The sequence below is a fragment of the Cydia pomonella genome, chromosome 10 (genome assembly GCF_033807575.1).
Source record: "Cydia pomonella isolate Wapato2018A chromosome 10, ilCydPomo1, whole genome shotgun sequence".
In the NCBI taxonomy this organism is placed as follows: Eukaryota; Metazoa; Arthropoda; class Insecta; order Lepidoptera; family Tortricidae; genus Cydia; species Cydia pomonella.
The window spans coordinates 6,656,933-6,664,891 of NC_084712.1; the positions used below are offsets into that span (position 1 = coordinate 6,656,933).

At 35.0% G+C, this 7,959-nt stretch overlaps 1 long non-coding RNA gene across 1 annotated transcript in view; it reads right to left on the reverse strand.

Annotated features, from left to right (window-relative positions):
• The window catches only part of LOC133521929 (uncharacterized), a 108,762-nt gene extending 103,466 nt beyond the window's left edge, over positions 1 to 5,296 (reverse strand). The window contains exon 1 of the long non-coding RNA XR_009799959.1: positions 5,159 to 5,296. This is a non-coding gene — a long non-coding RNA (uncharacterized LOC133521929). The remainder of the gene's footprint in view (positions 1 to 5,158) is intronic.
• Positions 5,297 to 7,959: the final 2,663 nt, after the last annotated feature.

The following is a 7,959-nucleotide window of genomic DNA, read 5'->3' on the forward strand; positions in this document are numbered from 1 at the left end:
ATTTTTTTTGTATATAAAAAATCGCTACCGATAACTTAACACACTGAGTGCCGGGAACCCGCTCGGCGGGCTCTATGTTCATAGTTGCTTTCCTCTGCAAAGCCGAAAAACGCTGGGATCGGCTACGAGCGTAGCGCTACGAAAATGTTGGCCGTGGATGTGTTAAAAGTGGAATAACTCACCGTCTTGGGTGGGAGTTGAACCCTAGTGATCCAGTGGTCCTGGGTTCAAATCCCACTCAAGACAGTGAATTTTTCCAATTTTAATATATGTTTGATACAAAATTAAACGCTACCGTTGTAAATCAACATCAATATTAGCGAATAGAACAAAGAGTCAAAATAATCTAAGCCAGGGGTCGGAAAACCGCGGCTCGCGAGCGGCATGCGGCTCTTCAAGCCTCTCAATATATGAACATTTGGAGTTTCTAAACCGAGGATAACTACATATGCGGCTCTGTAGATTCCTAAAAGTAGTGATTTCTACTGTGTTTTTTTTTCTGATATAGGAGGCACGCGAGCAGATGGATTGCCTGATGGTAAGCGATTACCGCCGTCCATGGACACCCGCAACACCTTCGGGTTGTAAGTGCGTTGCCAAAATTGCAACTCTGCATATAATTATGTATATTAATTACATTGTACAATATAACTATTTGAAAGAAGGCATAATGTAACAATTGTTTACGGACGTATAGATAAGAGAGAATTATTTTTTTAGAAAAAGGAGTCACAACCTTGAGCAATGAGGAAAACGCGGAAAAGAAAGAGCATCAATATAAAATCATCCAAATTGAAATTTAATAGACATTCGGTTTTATTATTCAGTAGGTATATACCGCTTACGAATTTGGTGATAGGCACAGACTATTTACGTCGATTTGTTATGAAGCGATTCTGAAGTTCTGTACAAAATCATCAGAATTTTCTATTATTTCACTGCCTTTGGTCCCAGTAATATGATTTTCACAAAATACAGTATTGATTGACATCTTGAATAAACGGTCAGCAACTGCACCAAGTTAGTTGTTCAAGGAAAACATTTATTTTATTGATTAGTCAACGCAAACTAGAAATCTGGTTTCATCAGTGACTAGCTTACGCTGCCAAAGCAAAAGAATCTGCCAAAATGTTGCTGTTGTTTTTTTTTATTTGTAGAAATACATCGTTTTTGAATTAAGACCCCGTATGTTCAGGTTCTTCTCCCACTCTCACTGAGCGTAAAAAAGGGCGTGCCCGGGATCGAAGAAATCATGATTTTTAATTTAAAGTTTTTGTGAGTTTTAACAAAAAAAAGTTATCAATGACTTCGAGCAAACATAATCTTGCTCGTTTTTAGAAGCAATTTTCATATGTTTCGTTTTGGCAAATTTTATACAACATTTTAAAGTGCGTTTAGACCTATGTTCGTGATTTTTTTTCTATCAAACGAAAGTCAAAAAATTACGATTCTAATCGACGAAGTTACTAAACAAAGACGTGAAGGTTGCTAATAAATTTTTTTCCAACAGTATTGTAACCTAAAAAAGCGTTACGATTTTTCGAAAGCTCCGCTCTGTGAACCTACGGCCCCTTAGCTGACTTTTATCAGTGGTGTATCACTCAATTACCGCGCGCGTTTGCCACGCGACTGCTCCATGAGAACATCTCATTCAATGTGTGAAAACATGATTGATGACCTTCTGCTGTCAAACATCGGTTTTTTATACAGCTATAATTCTGTACCTACTATTGTTTGTTGTGTTTTTCATTAAATTTACAGTTCAGTAATTTTTGTTTTATTGTCAAGACATTTACGATGCTTATGGATTAGAATTTAATCTTAGGGCAACTTCTGTATGTTCTAAGATTTTTATTCCCGTGTATTAAATATTAATGCTCATTTTCAATAAGCATTAGTATTCTAGATAACGCACGAATATTATAATTTTATTGAGTCGCCTCGCTCCAGGCTAGTGTTGGTAGGAACTTAAGTATTTTGAAACCAAATTTGAAGAACAAGGTTCGTTTTTACTAGGCACAGCGCTCTTAAAACTTCCGAGTCTTTTAAGTCCCGAGTCGCCTTTATTAAGTCTTTTTTAAGCGCAACTTAAACAGACAACGTCCAAATAAGAGTCCATCAATAATTTTATTAGTTTTATCTAAATAACACCAAAAAAAATAGCAGTTATTATATGATTTGTGAATCATACACATAAATTTTACATTTTGTGTAATTAAACTGAGAGTATTCTGAAAAAGAACTCAAGTCTAACAAGTTTAAAAGCATTCGAGCTTCGACTTAATTATAAGATTCTGAAAAACTGAGTAATTTTCATTCTTAAATCAGAGGACTCAAAGGACTCGAATCTTAACCAACACTATACATAAAATTACGCATAATATAGTCACTGTAATTTATGGTACAAATAGTGTACTCTATATTTATGGTAAGGAAAAAACAAGATCAGTCAGCCTGTGAAAAATAGCCGAGTAAATGGAGAAAACAACGGGAATGCCATGTTGATTCATATTGCGCCATTAGAGACTGTGTGTTGTACGCTATTACCGAAGCCAGGGAAATATCAATTGGCTGGCGTTACTTCGAACTGAGGATGTATTCTGAAACGTAAAATATGGTATTTAAGTGGTAGGGTAAGAATGTTTCTTGCATTTTGGTATTCTTTTTTAAACAGACAATCATTTAAACACTTCATTTAGAATCTGAGCAACCTAACTCAGCATGGTATTTGCAATGATTAAGTGATATTTCCATCATCATTATTCTATTAAAGTAGGACGCTTTAGTGACACTGCCTCTCTTTATTCTATGCAAATCGGCGCAGTTAGCTTAGACGGACTCTAGATTTTTTAAATAATTTATTCAAACCTTATTGCGACGACCGGTCTGGCCTAGCGGGTAGTGACCCTGCCTATGAAGCCGATGGTCCCGGGTTCAAATCCTGATAAGGGCATTTATTCGTGTGACGAGCACGGATATTTGTTCCTGAGTCATGGATGTTTTCTATGTATTTAAGTAAGTAAGTAAGTAAATATTCTTTATTGCACCAACAATTATACATTTTACATACAATATGTAAAACTACAAATGAATTTTAAAGGAATATAGAACCAGGTAACAACAAACAACAACAACAAGTATTTATAATTTTTTATATATTATATACAATATACACAATATATTATATATATTTTTGTCTAAGTACCCACAACACAAACCTTATTGAGTTTACTGTGGAACTTTAGTCAATTTGTTTAATAATGTCCTATAATACTTATTTATTATTTACTTACTGCACAATACATGAAACGTACAACACAGTCTTAATGCCGGGAGGCAATTGCTACCTGTCATCGAAATATCTAGTTGGTGCAGGGTCAGAATATAGTTAGATTCTAACACAAAACTACTTATATAGATTTTTTCCAAACTATTTTATACTAGATGTTGGGTTAGGTTATGTTAATAGCACTATGAAGAAAACAAATTTTGATGGAAACGGACATTTCAGAGTATATTTAACTTATTTGTGAATATCCAAGCCGCCTTGGTATGTATGTCTATTTCGTCTCGTCCAAAAGCTGAGTTCATCATTGAAGCTGAACTTTAGGCCTTTTAGATACCAACGTTCCGCATTTAGACAGGAACGCCAGCGGACGTTTAGTATGGTAGGTATTCAATTGTAATGTATAGTTCGCAAAAGTAGCGGATCAGTCTACGCGTAAAAAGTATAGGTAAGATGTAGGTCTCATGTTGAACAGTTAGATTAGGGCGAATACTTTTGTGCACAAACTGAAGAGATATAGGTATTTAGAAAAGTATTCCAGGACTGCAGTTACTTTTGGAGCGTTTTTTTATCCGCTGCTTTGGATGCTGTCTGTGTGACTGTACATTAAGTAAGCTTTGAGTGAGGAGTGAGTCATTTGGGTCAAAAACGTTTCGGAAAATGGGCGTCATTCTATGGATAGGTACACTCACGTATTATTAAGTCGAATAGACGCTCGACAGAATCCTCGAAAAAGGATCGAAACATGTCCAGCGTCTTTTTGACTCAATAATAAGTGAATGACCCATTAAAACTAATTTTAAAATGAAAATTAACTTAAAGTCCATTTATTTTAGGTTTCCACAGGAAAGAAATATAGACATAAAAATAGTTTTTGAGCCACTTAATGATTTTTATTTTTTAATCGTATGGCATAACATAATACAGAAGCATATAATAACCAAATTTTTTTTTTAAATGTCAACACAAAGACCAGTACATTTTGATAATATAAAACTGTTTATTGGATTAATTTAAATTAAATTTAGTGCGTGAATAATATAATAAGCAACTTTTTTTATGGAACCAACACCGAAATCGCGAAAAAAAAATTACTCTCTCGTACAAAATATCAACCAGTCAGCCAAAATGTATGGGATAGTCGCATTTTTTTTGCGATTTCGGCTATGGTCCCACAGTAAAAGTTACTCAGTATGTCCTATATATTCATCCTGTATACATATAATTCAGATATGAGATTCTATCATAATTAGAAGAAACAGTCAACGTCAATTATACATTTTGTAAAATTGAAATGGGAAGTTTAGGAAATTCTGTAACCGACCTTCCCCCAAATGTTTCCGTAGTTAATGGTTTTCTAAATATATTTTGACGAACGTTTTGCAATTACTCGGATGATTCAAGCTGATTTTTATTGCGAGGGGGAATGAATTACATCTTGGTTCTCCATTTACTTAAAATCTGGGGCAGCATTATCATAAACAATGCCAAAATATACTTCTTTATTATCTTCCGGAATATATTGGCCTTGGGAGCCTGAAGTTGTATTTTCGATGGAATGTATGTATTGAATATTTTTAGAAGGTATTAATATAAATTATCGATTCTTAGTCATTTTGTTTCCGTGGGCGGCAAATTGGGCATATTTATATTTGATTGATTGTTACAAGATTGTAAACTGTGTAGTATTTTATATAAACTATTTATTTATAGAATAGTTATAATAGTTTAAAAATAAATCTTTTTTATAGTAATTTTTAAATAAATAAAAAAGTTAAATATTATTAAATTTTTTAAGCGATCAAACTTTGTCCCATAACCAATTTCTTTCAATCACCTATGAAAACTCCAATTATGGTAAAAAAAACTCACCTGACCGCACACCGTTAAACCAAATCGAAACAAACCGTTGAAACTTCGATATTAACACTTCCAACGTTCACTCACAGTCCGCGAGGGCAGTCCGCGCGTCCTCCCACTCCGGCGGCCTCGGGTGCACTGGCTCCAGGCTCCCGCCCCCCTTTCCCTCTACCTGTTACAGGTACCATACATCCAGAACTAAGTAGCTAATATTGATGGATAACGCGAATTGATTTCCGCGCCGGCTCGTTTGCGTTCCCGATGCTTGTGTGTGGTCAAGGTCCGAAAGCTGCACGATTTTCGGACGGCTTCTAGAAGTTCCCGACAGAAGTTTTCTTTGTGCGCAAGCTATGTTGCCCGATTGGTGCGGCATTTGGAAAGCGATTTACATATTTTATGTAACCATGTTAATGTTTTCACATTTCGAGTGTATTATTTGGTATATATTTTGTTAGGATTCACAGTGGGCTTGGGAGTCCATCTCTCAAGTTTGTGTTTTCAAAACACTACCGTTTTTATGTGAGTATAGATGTGTCGCTATCGGCAATCACTAATTTATTTAAAAAATACCCATAACATTCACTCTGAAATCTAAATGGTATCACGACATTGCGGTTTTAGAGGAGTTTCCTTTTGCAAACTCTTTAGGCTGTAGAATTTATACTCTGCTGAGGTCAACCAAGAGATTACATGTTTTTTTTTTTTTAATGTAGTTCACAGGTTATCTTAGGACATGCATGGAGGCATTGCGTCGAAGGCTCCCATGGATTTCAAAGGTTCTATATGCTACGGTACCTTGTAATTAGACGGGTTGTATGCGTATTTGCCTTATTGACCTGCAAATTGCATCTGCACCCATATTTATTTTAACTCTAATTTATACCTGAAAACGGTCAAGCATAAAAAGCCTTAAAACTAATTTTAATATTACTCTAATAACACTCACGGGACTTGATACGATACTCGTATATAACGATAGACCTAATATTTGGATCGGGCCGTAAGTCTAGAAATAGTATGTGTTCTAGTATTAGGCTCGGGTATTAGTTCCGATCGGAGGCTAAAGTTAGGCAAACACCAAAGACTGTTCAAACTTCCGCTCGCAAATAACTCGCTCATCGATGCAATCTAAACTAGAGCCCGATTCAGATATAAAAAAAATGTTACGGCGTTAAATTGGTTTCGATACGACCACAGGGTCTACGACTCATGGTACGGGTACAGACCCGTACCATGAGTCACTGATTGTTTCAAAACTGACATATACGCTATGGAGAACGTAATTTACTTTCTATACATCTCGCTCGCACGTATATGCGAGAACGAGCGTGATGCATAGAAAGTTAGTTACGTTCTCGACAGCGTTTATGTTAGTGCCGAACTGGTGGTATCACTGATAATCGTTTTTGATTGGCGCGCATTTCTCTCACGACTTTCATTTCATTTCGCATGCCCCAACCAGCGCGAGCGATCGTATCAAAATAATATCAAAGCGTACCTAACAAGTTGTTTAATCAGAATTTGGCTGAAGGTATGGTGTATTCCATAGACTTTGGTGTTCTTTGGTATGTTTCTGTTTGGTTTTTTAGTATAAATATTTTATATAGGAATGCAATCCATTATTATAAATATGTTCAAAATTACCGAACGTAATTTCATTACTGTAAGTTAACAAGTTAAAAAAATAACCCCACTATTGATATGAAAGGTGCATTTGGTCAAACGTAGACGGTTGGCAGGACGAACGGACAGACGGGCATAGCGGAACTTATGGGTGACTTGTTGACTACAGAACACTATAAATTACATTTTTAGAACTTATTAGTATTGAAGTATAAGGAGTGAACTATAAATAAACATTCATAATTATTATTTCATTACAATAACATAATAATTTACGAGTACATCACGAATGGCACGCTATTACGCCGGTTAACTAATGAATGGGCGAAAAAACTTTTCTCAAAGTATCACATTCCAAACTATTTGTTCCCAAATTAATATTACCCAAAAAATGTTTGGCAAAACAACTTATCCGAATTGTAAAGTAAGCAACTCTTTTTTAGACAAGTTATTGTTTAGCAAATTATTATTTCTCCAAGTTTCGTTTTACCCAGTATTATTTAGTCAAACGTATCGTTAGGCATAACATACATTTTCCAGAATATTGCATGGCATATGAATTACATGTTAATAGAGAGCTAAAAACAATTATCCTTTCAGTTGAAAAATGTTATACCAAATGATTATTTTCATCAGTTTGGTATCATATTTATAATATGTATTCTTATTTTACGCCAATGGATGGGATTTGTTGAAGCATATCCATTAAAAGAGTATCTCTAATAAAGCGGTTTGTAAGAACCAACCGCTAGTAGGTACTTGTAGACGTAGATATATAGATTGGCACGCGTGCACTAAAATAAGCTCGGAAACGGACGTCGGACGCATGTATTGCCCGTGTACATGTTTATTTACTTAGCGTTCTCTTCTAATAACGTGCCGTCGAACATAGAAGCTTTGCGTTTTGAGAGGTCGACGTTTCCATCACAATATTTTATATCGAAACCTATTTCTTACTTTTCTTGTTTGTATTAGTAAACTTATTAAATTATGAAATAAAATTGTGTAAAAAGATTACACCGCGTATAATTTTATTTATTTATTTAATATTTATTGCACAAAAGAAAACCTTATGGTACAAAAGGCGAACTTAATGCCATGCTTAATGTTGAATGGTGTGGACATTTTATTATAAAAGTGTTACTTAATATTTGTAACTGTATATAACTAGCGCGATGATCCCATGTTGC